The sequence below is a fragment of the Triticum dicoccoides genome, chromosome 3A (assembly GCF_002162155.2).
Source record: "Triticum dicoccoides isolate Atlit2015 ecotype Zavitan chromosome 3A, WEW_v2.0, whole genome shotgun sequence".
Taxonomy (NCBI): Eukaryota; Viridiplantae; Streptophyta; class Magnoliopsida; order Poales; family Poaceae; genus Triticum; species Triticum dicoccoides.
Genome location: NC_041384.1, coordinates 727,705,242 through 727,728,609, shown reverse-complemented (window position 1 = coordinate 727,728,609; position 23,368 = coordinate 727,705,242). Strand labels below are relative to the sequence as shown.

Here is a 23,368-nt window from a genome sequence, read left to right as displayed (position 1 = left end):
ACAAAGGGAACAACGTATGTTGTTATGCGGTTTGACCGAGAAAGATCTTCGTAGAATATGTAGGAACCAATATGAGCATCCAGGTTCCGCTATTGTTTATTGACCGGAGATGTGTCTCGGTCATGTCTACATAGTTCTCGAACCCGTAGGGTCCGCACGCTTAAAGTTCGGTGACGATCGGTATTATGAGTTTTTGTGTTTTGATGTACCAAAGGTAGTTCGGAGTCCCGGATATGATCACGGACATGACGAGGAGTCTCAAAATGGTCGAGACGTAAAGATCGATATATTGGACGAGTATATTTGGATACCAGAATGGTGTTGGAGAACGTTGCAGAAAACAAAAATTTTCCTACGGTTTCACCAAGATCCATCTAGGAGTTCATCTAGCAACGAGTGATCGGATTGCATCTAAATACCTTTGTAGATGGCGCGCGGAAGCGTTCAAGAGAACGGGGTTGATGGAGTCGTACTCGTCGTGATCCAAATCACCGATGGTCCTAGCGCTGAACGGACGGCACCTCCGCGTTCAACACACGTACGGAGCAGCGACGTCTCCTCCTTTTTTTGATACAGCAAGGGGGGAGGAGAGGTTGATGGAGATCCAGCAGCACGACGGCGTGGTGGTGGAAGTAGCGGGATTTCAACAGGGCTTCACCAAGCGCTGCGGGAGGAGGAAGATGTGTCACGGGAGGGAGAGGGAGGCGCCAGGGCTTAGGTGCGGCTGCCCTCCCTTCCCCCCACTATATATAGGACCAAGGGAGAGGGGGGGGGGCGCAGCCTTGGCCCTTCCCCCAAGGAAGGGTGCGGCCAGGGAGGAGTCCATCCTCCCCAAGGCACCTAGGAGGTGCCTTCCCCCTTTAGGACTCTTCCTTTCCCTTATCTCTTGGCGCATGGGCCTCTTGGGGCTGGTGCCCTTGGCCCATATAGGCCAAGGCGCACACCCCTACAGCCCATGTGCCCCCCGGGACAGGTGGACCCCCTTGGTGGACCCCCGGACCCCTTTCGGCACTCCCGGTACAATACCGATAATGCGCGAAACTTTTCTGGCGACCAAAACAAGACTTCCCATATATAAATCTTTACCTCCGGACCATTCCGGAACTCCTCGTGACGTCCGGGATCTCATCCGGGACTCCGAACAACTTTCGGGTTACCGCATACTAATATCTCTATAATCCTAGCGTCACCGAACCTTAAGTGTGTAGACCCTACGGGTTCGGGAGACATGTAGACATGACCGAGATCGCTCTCCGGTCAATAACCAACAACAGGATCTGGATACCCATGTTGGCTCCCACATGCTCCTCGATGATCTTATCAGATGAACCACGATGTCGAGGATTCAATCAACCCCGTATACAATTCCCTTTGTCAATCGGTATGTTACTTGCCCGAGATTCGATCGTCGGTATCCCAATACCTCGTTCAATCTCGTTACCGGCAAGTCACTTTACTCGTACCGTAATGCATGATCCCGTGACCAGACACTTGGTCACTTTGAGCTTATAATGATGATGCATTACCGAGTGGGCCCAGTGATACCTCTCCGTCATATGGAGTGACAAATCTCAGTCTTGATCCGTGTCAACCCAACAGACACTTTCGGAGATATCCGTAGTATACCTTTATAGTCACCCAGTTACGTTGTGACGTTTGGTACACCCAAAGCACTCCTGCGATATCCGGGAGTTACACGATCTCATGGTCTAAGGAAAAGATACTTGACATTGGAAAACTTTAGCAAACGAACTATACGATCTTGTGCTATGTTTAGGATTGGGTCTTGTCCATCACATCACTCCTAATGATGTGATCTCGTTATCAATGACATCCAATGTCCATAGTCAGGAAACCATGACTAACTGTTGATCAATGAGCTAGTCAACTAGAGGCTTACTAGGGACATGTTGGTGTCTATTATTCACACATGTATTACGATTTCCGGATAACACAATTATAGCATGAATAAAAGACAATTATCATGAACAAGGAAATATAATAATAATCCTTTTATTATTGCCTCTAGGGCATATTTCCAACAGTCTCCCACTTGCACTAGAGTCAATAATCTAGTTACATTGTGATGAATCGAACACCCATGGAATTCTGGTGTTGATCATGTTTTGCTCTAGGGAGAGGTTTAGTCAACGGATCTTCTACATTCAGGTCCGTATGTACTTTACAAATATCTATGTCTCCATCTTGAACATTTTCACGAATGGAGTTGAAGCGACGCTTGATGTGCCTTGTCTTCTTGTGAAACCTGGGCTCCTTGGCAAGAGCAATAGCTCCAGTGTTGTCACAGAAGAGCTTAATCGGCCCCGACACATTGGGTATGACTCCTAGGTCGGTGATGAACTCCTTCACCCAAATTGCTTCATGCGCTGCCTCCGAGGCTGCCATGTACTCCGCTTCACATGTAGATCCCGCCACGACGCTCTGCTTGCAACTGCACCAGCTTACTGCCCCACCATTCAAAATATACACGTATCCGGTTTGTGACTTAGAGTCATCCAGATTTGTGTCGAAGCTAGCGTCGACATAACCTTTTACGACGAGCTCTTCGTCACCTCCATAAACGAGAAACATTTCCTTAGTCCTTTTCAGGTACTTCAGGATATTGTTGACCGCTGTCCAGTGTTCCTTGCCGGGATTACTTTGGTACCTTCTTACCAAACTTACGGCAAGGTTTACATCAGGTCTGGTACACAGCATGTCATACATAATAGAACCGATGGCTGAGGCATAGGGGATGATACTCATCTCTTCTATATCTTCTGCCGTGGTCGGACATTGAGCTGAGCTCAATTTCACACCTTGCAACACAGGCAAGAACCCCTTCTTAGACTGATCCATATTGAACTTCTTCAATATCTTATCAAGGTATGTGCTTTGTGAAAGACCTATGAGGCGTCTTGATCTATCTCTATAGATCTTGATGCCTAATATATATGCAGCTTCTCCAAGGTCCTTCATTGGAAAACTCTTATTCAAGTAGGCCTTAATGCTGTCCAAGAGTTCTATATCATTTCACATCAAAAGTATGTCATCTACATATAATATGAGAAATGCTACAGAGCTCCCACTCACTTTCTTGTAAACACAGGCTTCTCCATAAGTCTGCGTAAACCCAAATGCTTTGATCATCTCATCAAAGCGAATGTTCCAACTCCGAGATGCTTGCACCAGCCCATAAATCGAGCGTTGGAGCTTGCACACCTTGTCAGCATTCTTAGGATCGACAAAACCTTCCGGCTGCATCATATACAATTCTTCCTTAAGGAAACCATTAAGGAATGCCGTTTTGACGTCCATTTGCCATATCTCATAATCATAGAATGCGGCAATTGCTAACATGATTCGGACGGACTTTAGCTTCGCTACCGGTGAGAAAGTCTCATCGTAGTCAACCCCTTGAACTTGTCGATAACCCTTAGCGACAAGCCGAGCTTTAAAGATGGTCACATTACCATCCGCGTCTGTCTTCTTCTTAAAGATCCATTTATTTTCTATGGCTCGCCGCTCAACAGGCAAGTCAGTCAAAGTCCATACTTCATTTTCATACATGGATCCTATCTCGTATTTCATGGCTTCTAGCCATTTGTCGGAATCCGGGCCCGCCATCGCTTCTTCATAGTTCGAAGGTTCACCGTTGTCTAACAACATGATTTCCAAGACAGGGTTGCCTTACCACTCTGGTGCGGAACGTGTCCTTGTGGACCTACGAAGTTCAGTAGCAACTTGATCTGAAGTTTCATGATCATCATCATTAACTTCCTCTCTAGTCGGTGCAGGCACCTCAGGAACATTTTCTTGAGTTGCGCCATTTTCTGGTTCAAGAGGTAATACTTCATCAAGTTCTACTTTCTTCCCACTTACTTCTTTCGAGAGAAACTCTTTCTCTAGAAAGGATCCATTCTTGGCAACAAAGATCTTGCCTTCGGATCAGAGGTAGAAGGTATACCCAATAGTTTCTTTAGGGTATCCTATGGAGACGCATTTTTCCGACTTGGGTTCGAGCTTTTCAGGTTGAAGTTTCTTGACATAAGCATCGCATCCCCAAACTTTTAGAAACGACAGCTTAGGATTCTTCCCAAAACATAATTCATACGGTGTCGTCTCAACGGATTTCGACGGAGCCCTATTTAAAGTGAATGTGGCAGTCTCTAAAGCATAGCCCCAAAAAGATAGCGGTAAATCGGTAAGAGACATCATAGATCGCACCATATCTAATAGAGTGCGATTACGACGTTCGGACACACCATTACGCTGAGGTGTTCCAGGCAGCGTGAGTTGTGAAACTATTCCACATTTTCTTAAGTGTGTGCCAAACTCGTGACTCAAGTATTCTCCTCCACGATCTGATCGCAGGAACTTGATTTTCCTGTCACGTTGATTCTCAACCTCACTCTAAAATTCCTTGAACTTTTCAAAGGTCTCAGACTTGTGTTTCATTAAGTAGACATACCCATATCTACTCAAGTCATCAGTGAGGGTGAGAACATAACGATAGCCACCCCGAGCCTCAACACTCATTGGACCGCACACATCAGTATGTATGATTTCCAATAAGTTGGTTGCTCGCTCCATTGTTCCTGAGAACGGGGTCTTGGTCATTCTACCCATGAGGCATGGTTCGCACGTGTCAAATGATTCGTAATCAAGAGACTCTAAAAGTCCATCTGCATGGAGCTTCTTCATGCGTTTGACACCTATGTGACCAAGGCGGTAGTGCCACAAGTATGTGGGACTATCATTATCAATCTTACATCTTTTGGTATTCACACTATGAATATGTGTAGCATTACGCTCAAGATTCATTAAGAATAAACCATTCACCATCGGAGCATGACCATAAAACATATCTCTCATATAAATAGAACAAACATTATTCTCGGATTTAAATGAGTAGCCATCTCGTATTAAACGAGATCCTGATACAATGTTCATGCTCAAACTTGGCACTAAATAACAATTATTGAGGTTCAAAACTAATCTCGTAGGTAAATGTAGAGGTAGTGTGCCGACGGCGATCACATCGACCTTGGAACCATTCCCGACGCGCATCGTCACCTCGTCCTTTGCCAGTCTCCGCTTATTCCGCAGCTCCTGCTTTGAGTTACAAATGTGAGCAACTGCACCGGTATCAAATACCCAGGAGCTACTACGAGTACTGGTAAGGTACACATCAATTACATGTATATCATATATACCTTTTGTTTTGCCGGCCTTCTTGTCCACTAAGTATTTGGGGCAATTCCGTTTCCAGTGACCACTTTCCTTGCAATAAAAGCACTCAGTCTCGGGCTTGGGTCCATTCTTTGGCTTCTTCCCGGCAGCTTGCTTGCCGGGCGCGGCAACTCCCTTGCCGTCCTTCTTGAAGGTTTTCTTACCCTTGCCTTTCTTGAACTTAGTGGTTTTATTCACCATCAACACTTGATGTTCCTTTTTGACTTCTACCTTTGCTGATTTCAGCATTGCAAATACTTCAGGAATGGTCTTTTCCATCCCCTGCATATTGAAGTTCATCACAAAGCTCTTGTAGCTCGGTGGAAGCGACTGAAGGATTTTGTCAATGACCGCGTCATCCGGGAGATTAACTCCCAGCTGAGTCAAGCGGTTATGCAACCCAGACATAGTGAGTATGTGCTCACTGACAGAACTATTTTCCTCCATCTTACAGCTGAAGAACTTGTCAGAGACTTGATATCTCTCGACCCGGGCATGAGCTTGGAAAACCATTTTCAGCTCTTCGAACATCTCATATGCTCTGTGTCTCTCAAAATGCTTTTGGAGCCCCGGCTCTAAGCTGTAAAGCATGCCGCACTGAACGAGGGAGTAGTCATCGGTACGTGCCTGCCAAGCGTTCATAACGTCTTGTTCTGCAGGGAGAACAGGTGCGTCACCCAGCGGTGCTTGTAGGACATAATCTTTCTTGGCAGCTATGAGGATGATCCTCAGGTTCCGGACCCAGTCCATGTAGTTGCTGCCATCGTCTTTCAGCTTGGTTTTCTCTAGGAACGCGTTGAAGTTGAGGACTACGTTGGCCATTTGATCTACAAGACATATTTGTAAAAAAAATTTAGACTAAGTTCATGATAATTAAGTTCATCTAATCAAATTATTCAATGAACTCCCACTTAGATAGACATCCCTCCAGTAATCTAAGTATAACATGATCCGAGTTAACTAGGTCGTGTCCGATCATCACGTGAGACGGACTAGTCAACATCGGTGAACATCTTCATGTTGATCGTATCTTCTATACGACTCATGCTCGACCTTTCGGTCTTCTGTGTTCCGAGGCCATGTCTGTACATGCTAGGCTCGTCAAGTCAATCCTAAGTGTTTGCATGTGTAAATCTGTCTTACACCCGTTGTATGTGAACGTTGGAATCTATCACACCCGATCATCACGTGGTGCTTCGAAACAACGAACTGTCACAACGGTGCACAGTTAGGGGGAACACTTTCTTGAAATTATTATGAGGGATCATCTTATTTACTACCGTAGTTCTAAGCAAACAAGATGTACAAAACATGATAAACATCACATGCAATCAAATAATAATAGTGACATGATATGGCCAATATCACACAGCTCCTTTGATCTCCATCTTGGGGCTCCATGATCATCTTGTCACCGGCATGACACCATGATCTCCATCATCATGATCTCCATCATCGTGTCTCCATGAAGTTGCTCGCCAACTATTACTTCTACTACTACGGCTAACGCGTTTAGCAATAAAGTAAAGTAATTTACATGGCGTTTCTCAATGACACGCAGGTCATACAAAAAATAAAGACAACTCCTATGGCTCCTGCCGGTTGTCATACTCATCGACATGCAAGTCGTGATTCCTATTACAGTAGCATGAACATCTCATACATCACATATATATCATTCATCATTCATCACAACTTTGGCCATATCACATCACAGAACACTTGCTGCAAAAACAAGTTAGACGTCCTCTAATTGTTGTTGCAAGTTTTACGTGGCTGCAATAGGGTTCTAGCAAGAACGTTTTCTTACCTACGTAATAGCCACAACGTGATTTTTCAACTTCTATTTACCCTTCATAAGGACCCTTTTCATCGAATCCGCTCCAACTAAAGTGGGAGAGATAGACACCCGCCAGCCACCTTATGCAACTAGTGCATGTCAGTCGGTGGAACCGGTCTCACGTAAGCGTATGTGTAAGGTTGGTCCGGGCCGCTTCATCCCACAATACCGTTGAAGCAAGATAAGACTAGTAGCGGCAAGAAAGTTGACAACATCAACGCCCACAACAAATTGTGTTCTACTCGTGCATAGAGAACTACGCATAGACCTAGCTCATGATGCCAATGTTGGGGAACGTTGCAGAAAACAAAAAGTTTCCTACGGTTTCACCAAGATCCATCTAGGAGTTCATCTAGCAACGAGTGATCGGATTGCATCTACATACCTTTGTAGATGGCGCGCGGAAGCGTTCAAGAGAATGGGGTTGATGGAGTCGTACTCATCGTGATCCAAATCACCGATGGTCCTAGCACCGAACGGACGGCACCTCCGCGTTCAACACACGTACGGAGCAGCGACATCATTCTCCTAATGATGTGATCTCGTTATCAATGACATCCAATGTCCATAGTCTGGAAACCATGACTATCTGTTGATCAACGAGCTAGTCAACTAGAGGCTTACTAGGGACATATTGGTGTCTATTATTCACACATGTATTACGATTTCCGGATAACACAATTATAGCATGAATAAAAGACAATTATCATGAACAAGGAAATATAATAATAATCCTTTTATAATTGCCTCTAGGGCATATTTCCAACAAATGGTTCCGGGTGAGATCGGGAATATACAAGAGCACCGGGAGGTTATCGGAACCCCCCGGGAGGTATATGTGCCTTATTGGGCTTTAGTGGAAAGGAGGGGAAAGGAGCAAGGGAGGTGCCCCCCCAAGCCCAATCTGCATTGGGAAGGGGGCTAGCCCCCCTTTCCTTCCTCCCTCCTTCCTCTTCCTTCCCTCTCCTACTCCAAGTTGGAAAAGGGGGAATCCTACTCCCGGTGGGAGTAGGACTCCCCTTGGCGCGCCTCTCCCTGGCTGGTCGCCTCCTCTCCCTTGCTCCTTTATATACGGGGCAGGGGGCACCCCATAGACATAACAATTGATCATTGATCTCTTAGCCGTGTGCGGTGCCCCCCTCCACCATAATCCACCCCGATCATATCGTAGTGGTGCTTAGGCGAAGCCCTGCGTCGGTAGCATCATCATCACCATCACCACACCGTCGTGCTGACGAAACTCTCCTGTGAAGCTTTGCTGGATCGGAGCTCGCGGGACGTCATCGAGTTGAATGTGTGCAGAACTCGGAGGTGTCATGTGTTCGGTACTTGGATCGGTCGGATCGTGAAGACGTACGACTACATCAACCGCATTGTGCTAACGCTTCCGCATTCGGTCTACGAGGATACATAGACACACTCTCCCCTCTCGTTTCTATGCACCACCATGATCCTGTGTGTGCGTAGGATTTTTTTTTGAAATTACTACGTTCCCCAACAGTGGCATCCGAGCCTGATTTTATGCGTAGATGTTATATGCACGAGTAGAACACAAGTGAGTTGTGGGCGATACAAGTCATACTGCTTACCAGCATGTCATACTTTGGTTCGGCGGTATTGTTGGATGAAGCGGCCCGGACCGACATTACGCGTACGCTTACGCGAGACTGGTTCTACCGACGTGCTTTGCACATAGGTGGCTGACGGGTGTCAGTTTCTCCAACTTTAGTTGAACTGAGTGTGGCTACGCCCGGTCCTTGATACGGTTAAAACAACACTAACTTGACGAACTATTGTCGTGGTTTTGATGCATAGGTAAGAACGGTTCTTGCTCAGCCCATAGCAGCCACGTAAAATTTGCAACAACAAAGTAGAGGACATCTAACTTGTTTTTGCAGGGCATGTTGTGATGTGATATGGTCAAGACATGATGCTATATTTTGTTGTATGAGATGATCATGTTTTGTAACCGAGTTATCGGCAACTGGCAGGAGCCATATGGTTGTCACTTTATTGTATGCAATGCAATCACCCTGTAATTGCTTTACTTTATCACTAAGCGGTAGCGATAGTCGTAGAATCAATAGTTGGGGAGACGACAACGATGCTACGATGGAGATCAAGGTGTCGCGCCGGTGACGATGATGATCATGACGGTGCTTCGGAGATGGAGATCACCAGCACAAGATGATGATGGCCATATCATATCACTTATATTTATTGCATGTGATGTTTATCCTTTATGCATCTGATTCTCCTTTATTTGTCGGTAGCATTATAAGATGATCTCTCACTAAATTTCAAGGTACAAGTGTTCTCCCTGAGTATGCACCATTGCCAAAGTTCGTCGTGCCGAGACACCACGTGATGATCGGGTGTTATAAGCTCAACATTCATCTACAACGGGTGTAAGACAGTTTTTCACACGCAGAATACTCGGGTTAAACTTGACGAGCCTAACATAGGTAGATATGGCCTCGGAACACTGAGACCGAAAGGTCGAGCGTGAATCATATAGTAGATATGATCAACATAGTGATGTTCATCATTGAAAACTACTCCATCTCACGTGATGATCGTACATGGTTTAGTTGATTTGGATCACGTGATCATTTAGATGACTAGAGGGATGTCTATCTAAGTGGGAGTTCTTAAGTAATATGATTAATTGAACTTTAATTTATCATGAACTTAGTCCTGATAGTATTTGCATAACTATGTTGTAGATCAATAGCTCGCGATGTAGCTCCCCGTTTATTTTGATATGTTCCTAGAGAAAAACTAAGTTGAAAGATGTTAGTAGCAATGATGCGGATTGGATCCGTGATATAAGGATTATCCTCATTGTTGCACAGAAGAATTATGTCCTTGATGCACCGCTAGGTGACAAACCGATTGCAGGAGCAGATGCAGACGTTCTGAACATTTGGCGAGCTCGATATGATGACTACTTTATAGTTTAGTGCACCATGCTTTACGGCTTAGAATCGGGGCTTCAAAGACGTTTTGAATGCCACGGAGCATATCAGATGTTCCAAGAGTTGAAATTAGTATTTCAGACTCATGCCCATGTCGAAAGGTATGAGACCTTTGCCAAGCACTTTGCCTACAAGATGGTGGAGAAGAGCTCACCTAGTGAGCATGTGCTCAGAATGTCTGAGTACTACAATCACTTGAATCAAGTGGGAGTTAATCTTCCAGATAAGATAGTGATTGACAGAATTCTCTAGTCACTATCACCAAGTTACTAGAACTTCGTGATGAACTATAATATGCAAGGGATAACAGAAACGATTCCCAAGCTCTTCGTGATGCTGAAATCAACGAAGGTAGAAATCAAGAAAAGCATCAAGTGTTGATGGTTGACAAGACCACTAGTTTCAAGAAAAGGGCAAAGGGAAGAAGGGGAACTTCAAGAAGAACGGCAAGCAAGTTGCTGCTCAAGTGAAGAAGCCCAAGTCTAGACCTAAACCTGAGACTAAGTGCTTCTACTGCAAAGGGACTAGTCACTGGAAGCAGAACTGCCCCAAGTATTTGGCGGATAAGAAGGATGGCAAAGTGAACAAAGGTATATTTAATATGCATGTTATTGATGTGTACTTTACTAGTGTTTATAGCAACCCCTCAATATTTGATACTAATTCAGTTGCTGAGATTAGTAACTCGAAACTGGAGTTGCAGAATGAACAAAGAATAGTTAAGGGTGAAGTGACGATGTGTGTTGGAAGTGGTTCCAAGATTGATATGATCATCATCACACACTCCCTATACTTTTGGGATTAGTGTTGAACCTAAATAAATGTTATTTGGTGTTTGCGTTGAGCATGAATATGATTTGATCATGTTTATTGCAATACGGCTATTCATTTAAGTCAAAGAATAATTGTTATTCTATTTACATGAATAAAACCTTCTATGGTCATACACTCAATATAAATGGTGTATTGAATCTTGATCGTAGTGATACACATATTCATAATATTGAAGCCAAAAGATGTAAAGTTAATAATGATAGTGCAACTTATTTGTGGCACTGCCATTTAGGTCATATTGGTGTAAAGCACATGAAGAAAATCCATGCCGATGGGCTTTTGGAATCACTTGATTATGAATCAGTTGATGCTTGCGAACCATGCCTCATAGGCAAGATGACTAAGACTCCGTTCTCTGGAACAATGGAGCGAGCAACTGACTTATTGGAAATAATACATACTGATGTATGCGGTCTGATGAGTGTTGAGACTCGCGGCGGGTATCGTTATTTTCTGACCTTCACAGATCATTTGAGCAGATATGGGTATATCTACTTGATGAAACATAAGTGGGAAACATTTAAAAAGTTCAAAGAATTTTAGAGTGAAGTGGAAAATCATCATAACAAGAAAATAAAGTTTCTACGATCTGACCGTGGAGGAGAATATTTGAGTTACGAGTTTGATCTTCATTTTAAATAATGCGGAATAGTTTCGCAACTCACGCCACCTGGAACACCACAGCGTAATGGTGTGTCCGAACGTCGTAATCTCACTTTACTAGATATGGTGCGATCTATGACGTCTCTTACCGATTTACCACTATCGTTTTGGGGTTATACATTAGAGACAGCTGCATTCACGTTAAGTAGGGCACTATCTAAATCCGTTGAGATGACACCGTAGGAACTATGGTGAAACCAAAAGCTATCATTTCTTAAAGTTTGGGGTTACGATGCTTATGTGAAAAAGTTTCAAACTGATAAGCTTGAACCCAAATCGGAGTAGTGCGTCTTCATATGATACCCAAAAGAAACTATTGGGTACACCTTCTATCACAGATCTGAAGGCAAGAATTTTGTTGCTAAAAGTGGATCCTTTCTAGAGAAGAAGTTTCTCTCGAAAGAAGTGAGTGGGAGGAATGTAGAACTTGATAAGGTAATTGTACCTTCTCCCGAATTGTAAAGTAGTTCATCACAGAAATCAGTTCTAGTGATCTCTACACCAATTAGTGAGGAAGCTAATGATAATGATCATGAAACTTCAGATCAAGTTACTACCGAACCTCGTAGGACAACCAGAGTATGGTCTGCACCAGAGTGGTACGGTAATCCTTTCTAGAAGTCATGTTACTTGACCATGACGTACCTATGAACTATGAGGAAGCAATGATGATCCTAGATTCCGCAAAATGGCTTGAGGCCATGAAATCTGAGATGGGATCCATGTATGAGAACAAAGTGTGGACTTTGATTGACTTGCCCGATGATCGGTGAGTCATTAAGAATAAATGGATCTTCAAGAGGAAGACGGACGCTGATAGTAGTGTTACTGTCAACAAAGCTCGACTTGTTGCAAAAGTTTTTCGACAAGTCCAAGGGGTTGACTACGATGAGACTTTCTGACTCGTAGCGATGCTTAAGTCTGTCCGAATCATGTTAGCAGTTGTCACATTTTATGAAATCTAGCAAATGGATGTCAAAACTGCATTCCTTAATGGATTTCTTAAAGAAGAGTTGTATATGATACAACCAGAAGGTTTTGTCGATCCTAAAGGTGCTAACAAAGTGAGTAAGCTCCAGCGATCCATCTATGGACTGGTGCAAGCATCTCGGAGTTGGAATATATGCTTTTCATAAAGTGATCAAAACATATGGTGTTATACAGACTTGCCGTGAAGTCTGTATTTACAAGAAAGTGAGTGGGAGCACTACAACATTTCTGATTAGTATATGTGAATGACATATTGTTGATTAGAAATAATGTAGAATTTTCTGGAAAGCATAAAGGAGTGTTTGAAAAGAATTTTTCAATGAAAGACCTCGGTGAAACTGCTTACATATTGGTCATCAAGATCTATAGAGATAGAACAAGACGCTTAATTGGACTTTTACAAAGCACATACCTTGACAAAGTTTTGAAGAAGTTCAAAATGGATCAGGCAAAGAAAGGGTTCTTGCCTATGTTACAAGGTGTGAAGTTGAGTAAGACTCAATGCCCGACCACTGCAGAAGATAGAGAGAAAATGAAAAATGTTCCCTATGCTTCAACCATAGGCTCTATCATGTATGCAATGCTGTGTACCAGACCTGATGTGTGCCTTACTATTAGTTTACCAGGGAGGTACCAAAGTAATCCAGGAGTGGATCACTGGACGGCGGTCAAGAACATCCTGAAATACCTGAAAAGGACTAAGGATATGTTTCTCGTTCATGGAGGTGACAAAGAGCTCATCCTAAATGGTTACGTTGATGCAAGCTTTGACACTGATCCAGACGATTCTAAATCGCAAACCGGATACGTGTTCATATTGAATGGTGGAGCTATCAGTTGGAGCTGTTCTAAATAGAGCGTCGTGGTGGGATCTACATGTGAAGCGGAGTACATTGCTGCTTCGGAAGCAGCGAATGAAGGAGTCTGGATGAAGGAGTTCATATCCGATCTAGGTGTCGTACCTAGTGCATTGGGTCTAATGAAAATCTTTTGTGACAATACTGGTGCAATTGCCTTAGCAAAGGAATCCAGATTTCACAAGAGAACCAAGCACATCAAGAGATGCTTCAACTCCATCCGGGATCAAGTCCAGGTGGGAGACATAGAGATTTGCAAAATACATACGGATCTGAATGTTGCAGACCCGTAGGCTAAACTTCTCTTATAAGCAAAACATGATCACTCTTTGGGTGTTAATCACATAGCGATGTGAACTAGATTATTGACTCTAGTAAACCCTTTGGGTATTAGTCACATGGAGATGTGAACTAATCACATAAAGATGTGAACTAGATTATTGACTCTAGTGCAAGTGGGAGACTGAAGGAAATATGCCCTAGAGGCAATAATAAAGTTATTATTTATTTTCTTATATCATGATAAATGTTTATTATTCATGCTAGAATTGTATTAGCCGGAAACTTAGTACATGTGTGAATACACCGACAAACAAAGTGTCACTAGTATGCCTCTACTTGACTAGCTCGTTGAATCAAAGATGGTTAAGTTTCCTAGCCATAGACATGAGTTGTCATTTGATTAACGGGATCACATAATTAGAGAATGATGTGATTGACTTGACCCATTCCGTTAGCTTAGCACGATGATCGTTTAGTTTGTTGCTACTACTTTCTTCACGACTTATACATGTTCCTCTGACTATGAGATTATGCAACTCCCGAATATCGGAGGAACACTTTGTGTGCTACCAAACGTCACAACGGAACTGGGTGATTATAAAGGTGCACTACAGGTGTCTCCGATGGTACTTGTTGAGTTGGCATAGATTGAGATTAGGATTTGTCACTCTGATTGTCGGAGAGGTATCTCTGGGCCCACTTGGTAATGCACATCACTATAAGCCTTGCAAGCATTGTAACCAATGAGTTAGTTGCGGGATGAGTATTACGAAACGAGTAAAGAGACTTGCTGGTAACGAGATTGAACTAGGTATTGAGATACCAACGATTGAATCTCGGGCAAGTAACATACCGATGACAAAGGGAACAACGTATGTTGTTATGCGGTTTGACCGATAAAGATCTTCATAGAATATGTAGGAACCAATATGAGCATCCAGGTTCTGCTATAGGTTATTGACTGAAGACGTGTCTTGGTCATGTCTACATAGTTCTCGAACCCGTAGGGTCCGCACGCTTAAAGTTCGGTGATGATCGTTATTATGAGTTTTTGTGTTTTGATGTACCGAAGGTAGTTCGGAGTCCTGGATATGATGACGGACATGACGAGGAGTCTTTAAATGGTCGAGACGTAAAGATTGATATATTGAACGACTATATTTGAATATCGGAATGGTTTCGGGTGAGATCGGGAATATACCGGAGCATCGGGAGGTTATCGGAACCCCCCGGGAGGTATATGAGCCTTATTGGGCTTTAGTGGAAAGGATGGGAAAGGAACAAGGGAGGTGGCGCCCCCAAGCCCAATCCGAATTAGGAAGGGGGGCCGGCCCCCCTTTCCTTCCTCGCTTCTTCCTCTTCTTTCCCTCTCCTAGTCCAAGTTGGAAAAGGGGGAATCCTACTCCCGGTGGGAGTAGGACCCCCCTTGGCGCGCCTCTCTCTGGCCGGCCGCCTCCTCCCCCTTGCTCCTTTATATACGGGGGCAGAGGGCACCCCATAGACATAATAACTGATCATTGATCTCTTAGCCGTGTGCGGTGCCCCCCTCCACCATAATCCACCTCGATCATATCGTAGATCGTAGTGGTGCTTAGGCGAAGCCCTGCGTCAGTAGCATCATCATCACCGTCACCACGCCGTCGTGCTGACGAAACTCTCCTGTGAAGCTTTGCTGGATCGGAGCTCGCGGGACGTCATCGAGTTGAACGTGTGCAGAACTCGGAGGTGCCGTGTGTTAGGTACTTGGATCGGTCGGATCGTTAAGACGTACGACTACATCAACCGGGTTGTGCTAATGCTTCCGCATTCGGTCTACGAGGGTACGTAGACACACTCTCCCCTCTCGTTGCTATGCATCACCATGATCCTGTGTGTGCGTAGGAATTTTTTTGAAATTACTACGTTCCCCAACACCCAGTGCTAGTGGAGAGCAGAGGATTTTTGGGGAGCTCGCGAGGGAGATTGACCACGCCTGCCTCGGTCAGTTGCCTTGTGGGGGTGGTGGTCGATGTTATCTTAAGGCATTTCCAAGGCGGACCTTCAAAACTATTGTAAGAGCATTTATAGCCGGACTTAATAAATCTGACCTCTCAAACGCCCGTGGTCATAGATAATGACCGGCCACGCCTTAAAAAAATATATTCCATATCCGGATACTTCAAATTACCCCAAATCTATATTATTACATGCAACGCAACGATTTTTGACGGAACTTCCAGGGGCAAAATTAAGCCTGGGGCAATTGGGGCTGTCAGCCCTAGGAGTGGCCCAACTAATACCAACAGCTCAGCAGTTCTTTTTCCCGAATCCTATTTGGCGCCCTCAGCGCCGAATACAATGTTAATGGTACAGGGCGCATACCCCCCTGTGCGACGAGGTCCGGCCAACATTCCTTTTTCTTTTTCTAAACTGATGCAAAAAAGACGTACCTGGGAGGATTCAAACCCAGCATGCAACGTGATAACCAGCCCGCCACTAAACGTTTTGTGATCAAGTACATTTTCTTACATCTTTTGTTCTTTCTTTTCTTTTTCTGTCTTTCTTTTTCTTTTTCTTTTTCTTTTTTTCTTTTTCTTTGTACCCTATTCTAATTCGTAAAGTTCACCGGATTTCATGAACTTTTTTCCAAAATTTTGGTGAACTAATTTTCAAGTTCGATGAACTTTTGTCAAAATTCGATGGAATTTTTTCAAATGCAGTGAACTTTTCTTCAAGTTCGATGAACTTTTTTTCTATAATTTGGTGAACTTTTTTTCAAATGCGGTGAATTTTTTTCAAATTCGATGAACTCATTTTTAGGTCGATGAACCTTTTTTTAATTCGATGAACTTTTTTTGAATTCGATGAACTTTTTTTAAGCCGATAAACTTTTTTTGAAATTTGATGAACTTTTTCCAAATTCGCGAATTTATTATGTAAATCAATGATTTGTTTTTTTCTGAACGAACATCACAAATACAGCCGAAAAAAAACAAATGCGAGATCGTTTGATCGAACGAATGAAGGCGAGCGGGAGGGAAGCGAGGGCGTGATGGGTTAATGGGCTGGCCCACGAAGGGGGCGCGCGTGGGATCATTCTTTTAAGAATTTTGACTGATAGGAAGTCCAGCCCCAGACGTGTAGAGGCCCAGCACAAAGCTCTAGCCCATAGATCTCTCTAGACTCCACCCTCCCGTACGAGAGATTTCCACCTAACGTACGAGCCAACCCAGTTCAATGCTACCGAAAAGGATCTTTTTAGAATGACTCATCATCGGCAATCCCTATTTGGCGCTGCAAGTGCCGGTTATAAGCGTTTCTGCAAACCGGCGCATGCAGCGCACGTCCCTTTGCTGCGACTGAGCCGGCCCATGTATCTACCTTTTCTTTCTATTAGCTCAAAAAGTGTGAGCCAGCGAGAATTCGAACTCGCGGTTTGCTCTTGAACCCCATCGACCACAACCACCAAGCCAAAGAACGACTCGTGTTTTATACTCCTTTCGTCCGAAAATACTTGTCATCAAAATGAATAAAAAAAGATTTATCTAGATGTATTTTAATTCTAGATACACCCTTTTTTGTCCATTTTGATGACAAGTATTTTCGAACAGAGGGAGTAACTTCTTTCCTTCTTTTTATTTCCTCAAGTCGCGGGAACTGCTCCGGTTTTGGGAAGCTTCCTAAACCTTTTTTCGGTTCGTTGGTCATTTTCAGGTGCGGTTTTATTCGGGTTTTCTTTTTCTTTTCTTTCTTTTCCCTTTTTGTTTTGTTCTTTTTTTCATTTTTAAAATTCATCTTAAAAAAACCATGTTCTTTTTCAAAATCAATGATTTTTCTTTTTCACGTTTTTTGTAAGAACCGATGAACGTTTTTCAAATCAATGAACTTTTTTCCAAATACGGTGAACTTTTTTCCAATTCAATGAACTCTTTTTGAAAATTGATGAACTTTTTTTCCAAATCCGATGAACATTTTTCAAATTCAACAAACTCTTTTTCAAAATCGATGAACTTTTTTCGAATTCGATGAACTTTTTCCAAATCCGATGAACATTTTTCAAATTTGATGAACTTTTTCCAAATCCGATGAATGTTTTTCAAATCTGATGTGCTTTTTTTAAATTCGATGAACTTTTTTTTTCAAATTCAATGAACTTTTTTCAAACTCGATGAACTTTTTATCAAATTCAATGAACTTTTTTCAAATCTGATGCACTTTTTTCAAATCCAATGTATTTTTGAACTTTTTTGGAAACTTCATGCGCATTTTCGAATTCATGAACTTTTAAACAGTAATTCTGAACCTTTTTTTTCAATTCATATGAACCTTTTTTTCAAATTCGTGGCTGTTTTCAATACTTTTAGAATTATTTTAATTTATATTTCTTTTCAAAATAATTTATGCTGGGTATATATAATATGTGTTAATTGAAGGAAAGGTCAAATAGTACTGGTTTCTAATTGTGGACAACGATATGATCTCAGCCTAGTGGTTACGAGCTACTGCTCTCGATGCCTGTGTGCCGAGTTTGAATTCTTCTATTCCCAAAGAAACAGTTTCAGTATTAAAATCCTCTTTATTTTTTTCGCAGCATGGTTGCTGCGATTGTTGAGCCGGCCCAGCAGCGCGGCGCGTGAGCGCCTGTTGCAATAACGAGCGCTGAAGGCGATGTACAGGAGGTCCCCTCATCATCTCGCCCAGAAACCCTCGCAACGTCGACACCGCTTTCCTTCTGCGCGGAATGTATGTGTGCGGCTGCGCCCAACTGCCTCGGTGTTCAGATCGTCTCATCGGAGAGCAGTGCCCCTAATATGCCCTGACGGGAGAGTATCTGGTGCTATCAAGGCTTAAATGCTACCGTGTTACGGGCATATGGGCCGTCGGATTCTTAGATCGGACGGTACCTGGGAGCTGTTGGATCTGCTGGACCAATGCACAATTTTTGGAATCTTTGAAGCCTTTTTTATAAATGTTGCAGAGTTATTGAGAGTTGTCCGATATGAGAATTCGACGTTGAGGAGCCCGTATTACGGTAGCACCTAAGGCTTGGTAGCATTGGATATTTCCCCCCTCGCGCTACCAAAGCGACCTCAGTTAATTTACTAGCTCCGTCCTGATTTATTGGTTCCATTGTATTTTATACCAAATTTTGACCATAAATTTAGCTAACAAAATGTTCATGCATGCCACAAAAAATTATATCATTGAAAGCTATGTTAAAATACGAATCCAACGATATAATTCTTGTTGACATGCATTAACATTTTGTTAATTAAATCCTTGGTCAAAGTTTGACACAAATTACAAAGGAGAGCAATAAACTAGGTGGTAGTATTAAGTAGTATCATCTAGCCTTTCCGCCCTAGTTACTCTGAATCAACCGAAATACACCGGCAAAAATAGGAAAATAATTCAACCGAAATAAGCTATTTGGTGATTCTATACTTCGGTCAATTTTAATTTCATTGTCAACATGAATTAGACTTAGACTATGTCCAAAGTCTTGATTTTAAACACTGAATCTTATCTTACAGCTCCAAGTCCTACTACACCGATGAAAAAAATGATGGGCTCAAACGAAGAAAGTCTTCCTTAATTTGCTACCAGCTTTTGGCATGATGCTCCGGTTAAACTGTTACATGCATCTTTTTCTGAAATTTTCTCTGGTGGTAATGATGAGTTCGTATTTCCTTCCAACTCTGAATTGTGTACTTCTAACATGCATTGGTATGTGTCGTGGAATAGGATTAGTTTTTTTTTTACACCCACATGGTTTTACCCTAGGCTTTGAGAAATCCTGGCTCCGCCTATGAGAGCTTCGTTGGACGAGGCCCATGGTGCATCCCGATGCTCGGCGCACCAACGAAGGGGTTGCGCGTCCGCCAGCGCGTTCGGATGCCAGATGGGTCCCACGGCCTCTGGCGAGGCAGCTACGGCTGGCCTAACGCCGAATCCATGCGCCATTTGGATGGACACAATGGATTCCTAACGGATGGAGTCCGAGTGTAGCCGTGCACGGGCCTCTCCCCGGGCGCGGCGGAGCGCAAGCCAGACGGCCATCCCTCATTGGGGCCGCGTGGGATGAGCTCCGGGTCGACGAATCTGGAGGTGAAGGATTAGGATCCGCTTCCCGCCATGCCGGAGATGGCCGGAAAGAGCCGGAGACAAGCTTGCGTGGCAGAGGGAAGGGGAGGGGAGGGGGAGTGAAGTGGCTAGGGTTTGGTCCGGTGAGTGGATGGAGAGGAATTTATATGGGGTCGGGTAGGCCGGGTCCGACGTGGCGGGTGTGCCCGGGCGTCCCCATATCCGCCCCATATTTGGGTTGGGTATGAGGGGTGCCGATCAGCCCGGGCGTCTGAGAGCCGTTTGAGGGGATCATCTAGGTCAAAAAACATGACCGGACAGCGATCGGGTGGCCCGCCCGGGTATATGAGACGGGTTTGAGGCGCCCGGCTGTAGATGCTCTAAGTGTTCGGACAGAGCTTTTCGGTCGTAATTTGTCATCCAATGTCATCCCACATCGGTCTGCGGACCAGTCCGGACATCATTTTTTTCCGCCAACAAGGAGGGCATTACGGGACTCCGAAAACCAGCCACGTAGGACTCTGACACCTTCGGCCACCCAAAACCTCGTCCGGACCCGCGTCTCCATCCTTCCCTCTTTTTTTGCATCTACTTTTTATCTCTCCCACGATGTCGTTCTTCTATCCTGGGTGCCGGTCAGCCCAGGCGTCTGAGAGCCGTTTGAGGGGATCGTCTGGCTCAAAAAACGTGACCGGACAGCGATCGGGCGGCCCGCCCGGGCGTATGAGACGGGTTTGAGGAGCCTGGCTGTAGATGCTCTAAGTGTTCGGACAGAGCTTTTCGGACGCAGTTTGTCATCCAATGTCGTCCCACATCGGTCTACGGACCAGTCCGGACATCATTTTTTCCGCCAACAAGGAGGGCATTACGGGACTCCGAAAACCAGCCACGTAGGACTCTGACACACCCGGGCCATCCAAAACCTCATCCGGACCCGCGTCTCCATCCTCCCCTCTTTCTTTGCATCTGCTTATCTCGCCCACGATGTCGTTCTTCTACCCTGGCCGCCTGCCAATCCCTTTCTGAAACTCCCCAACCCCCACCGTTACACACGACCTCCGCCTCTTGTCTTCAGCCGTCGGTCCAGACCCTCGTCCGTCCGACGCAGGTACCATTCGCCCTTACAGGGGTCACAACGCCCGACAAGTGTTCGGTGAAATGTTCGTGCTAATTTTTGTCGATCCTTCTTTTAAGCAATTGATTCGGACAGGAAGTACATATACAAGCACTACTCTGATTCGTTCGAGGAGGCAAGTGCTCGGTATCAAGCCACCCAGCTTCCTTTTTGAACCCACCCAACCAGATCTTGAGCTTGATGACACCGAGGCAACCTTCCTGGGCTGGAGTCTAGAGTCTGAAGCCCATCTCCAAGACGGTGAAGGCTAAGCCTGGTGGTGTGTCAACATTATCCTCCTGCAGCGTCTCCCCATCGTCACCACCTCCGCCGCAGTTTGGGGGCGATCTTCTCATGCAATCCCGATTTTTGAATCAGGAGGTGTTCGATGTTTAACTTTCTTTGTAGGAGTCTTGAAGAACATCGAGATGTATGATTATAAATATCACCTTTATCACAAACATTTGTGATATGTAAAAAATGTGATTACAGGGATCACTTTTATGAAAAATATTTGTGGTTTGTATTTCCGACTTATTCCATCTAGTCAGAGGTAAAAGAATATTAAACATTGCATTTGTTTGTTCGAAAAGGCATAACTCTAGACAACTTCTACTAAAATAAAGTTTAACTAAAAATATGCCACCCACCTTGGGGCTCGACCCAACAAGACCACAAAGTTAAGAGCTTTGCGCTCTATCAGCTGAGCTAGACGGGCAATCTGGCCCAAATTCAAATTTTTACGTTTACATTTTAGGCAGTATTAAGTGATGCATATTATAAATGGAAGGTTAAAATAGGAAATATTTTTGGCAAGACGGACATTGAAAAGTTCCCCGCACCTCATGGTCGCGTTGATCATAGGTTGGAGCTCCTAGAAGAAACTTAGAACTTCAGAACTTAATGAGCAAATTTCGAACCACGGAACACAACATTTCATAGTTCCATGCGCAAAACAAATCACCAATTCCCATGGCATAACACAAACCTACTACTACTAGTATGTTAAATCATATTTGTTATTCACAACAAAAGAATCATATGTTAAAACTTTACAATTGAAGGATAAAGTGAAATAAAAGATACACTTATATTAGCATCATAAAAAACCCGCAACAAGGGTAGTTCATGGAAAAAAATAAAGGTGCATATTATAATTGAAACCACAACTATTCTACATGCATAAAATAAAAATATTCTAAAATAAATAATACCAATAACAACGTTTGAAATAAAAAAGAGATTGAAATGATGGGGGTTAAGAATAGATTGGAACCACCCCACAAAAAGAATCTATACTGGAACAACTTGAATATGATTGAGGATTAGAAGTAGACATGCATGCCGTAGCGCCGTATTTTCTTTGAAATCTGTATTTTTATCAACCTCTTCTTTGACCTTCACGTGTTTGGTGAGGAAAATTTATGGTATTGCCCGTCCACATGATGGAATGAGTGTTATTTTGCTTGGGTTTCAGTGCTTCGAGGATAATGTTGCAACCTTTGTGAGAGGCGATAGTAATTAGATTGACATCTCAATGGTAATGGCATCTACGGTACTAGGAAGAAAAATCTCATGGCTCGGTCTAGTACATTAATCTTGACAAGGAAACCCTATCATGTGTTGATCTTCCAAAATGACTGATTATCTTGGCAGTGGTTGCGAATGAAGGTACAATAAGGAAAAGGCGTTGGATCTTGGCAGTGGTTGCCAATGACAGTACAATACGAAAGACATCGGTTCACTTGCCGTACCTCTTATCTTCGACCAAAGTGTGTGCAAATGTTTAACGATGTTAGGTTGTCACAACATTCGACTCATGCAGCTTTCCAAATGTTTGTGGGTTATCCACCTCGTGCATATTAGGTGTTATATTACTTCCAATGCATGATTCTTGGAGAACATCAATATGTAAAAGGTGTTATAGAGATCACCTTTATCAGGAATATATGTGGTTTGTACGAGATGCAAAAGGTGATTAGAGAGATCATTTTATCACAAATATGTGTGGTTCATATTTATTCCACCTAGTCCTATGTAAACGAATATGAAACAGCCTACACAAAACATTATCGCCCACCTTGGGGCTCGAACCCAAGACCACAAGGTTAAGAGACATATGCTCTACCAACTGAGCTAGACAGGCAATTTGTTCAAATTTCAAAATTAGGAAATATAGGGAGGCAAGTTTAAGTGATGCGTAGTTTGAATGAAAGTTTAAAATGGAAAAGATTCTTTAGCAGACAAACTCTGAAAAGTTTCTGCTCATCTTGATCGTAGGTTACAACTCACAGAAGAAATGGACAACCTCAGAACTTAGTGAGCAAATTTCGATCCGCAAACACACAACAATTCTTAGTGCCATGCGCAAAACAAATCACCAACGACCGACCTTTGCTCTTGGTTTTGGCTTTGGTGGAAGTGGCCACCATGAGCGTGGTAACGCGTGTCACGTTGGCGGCGGATTGCACGGTGAGGGACGCCACCCACGCGGTGAGCGGCGCGCTGGCTTTGG

The 23,368-nt window shown here is 43.7% G+C and overlaps 1 non-coding gene across 1 annotated transcript; it reads right to left on the bottom strand.

Moving 5' to 3' along the window:
* Window positions 1-22,926: 22,926 nt before the first annotated feature.
* TRNAK-CUU lies at window positions 22,927-22,999 on the bottom strand. The gene has a single exon. It is a non-coding gene; the product is annotated as a tRNA-Lys (tRNA).
* Window positions 23,000-23,368: the final 369 nt, after the last annotated feature.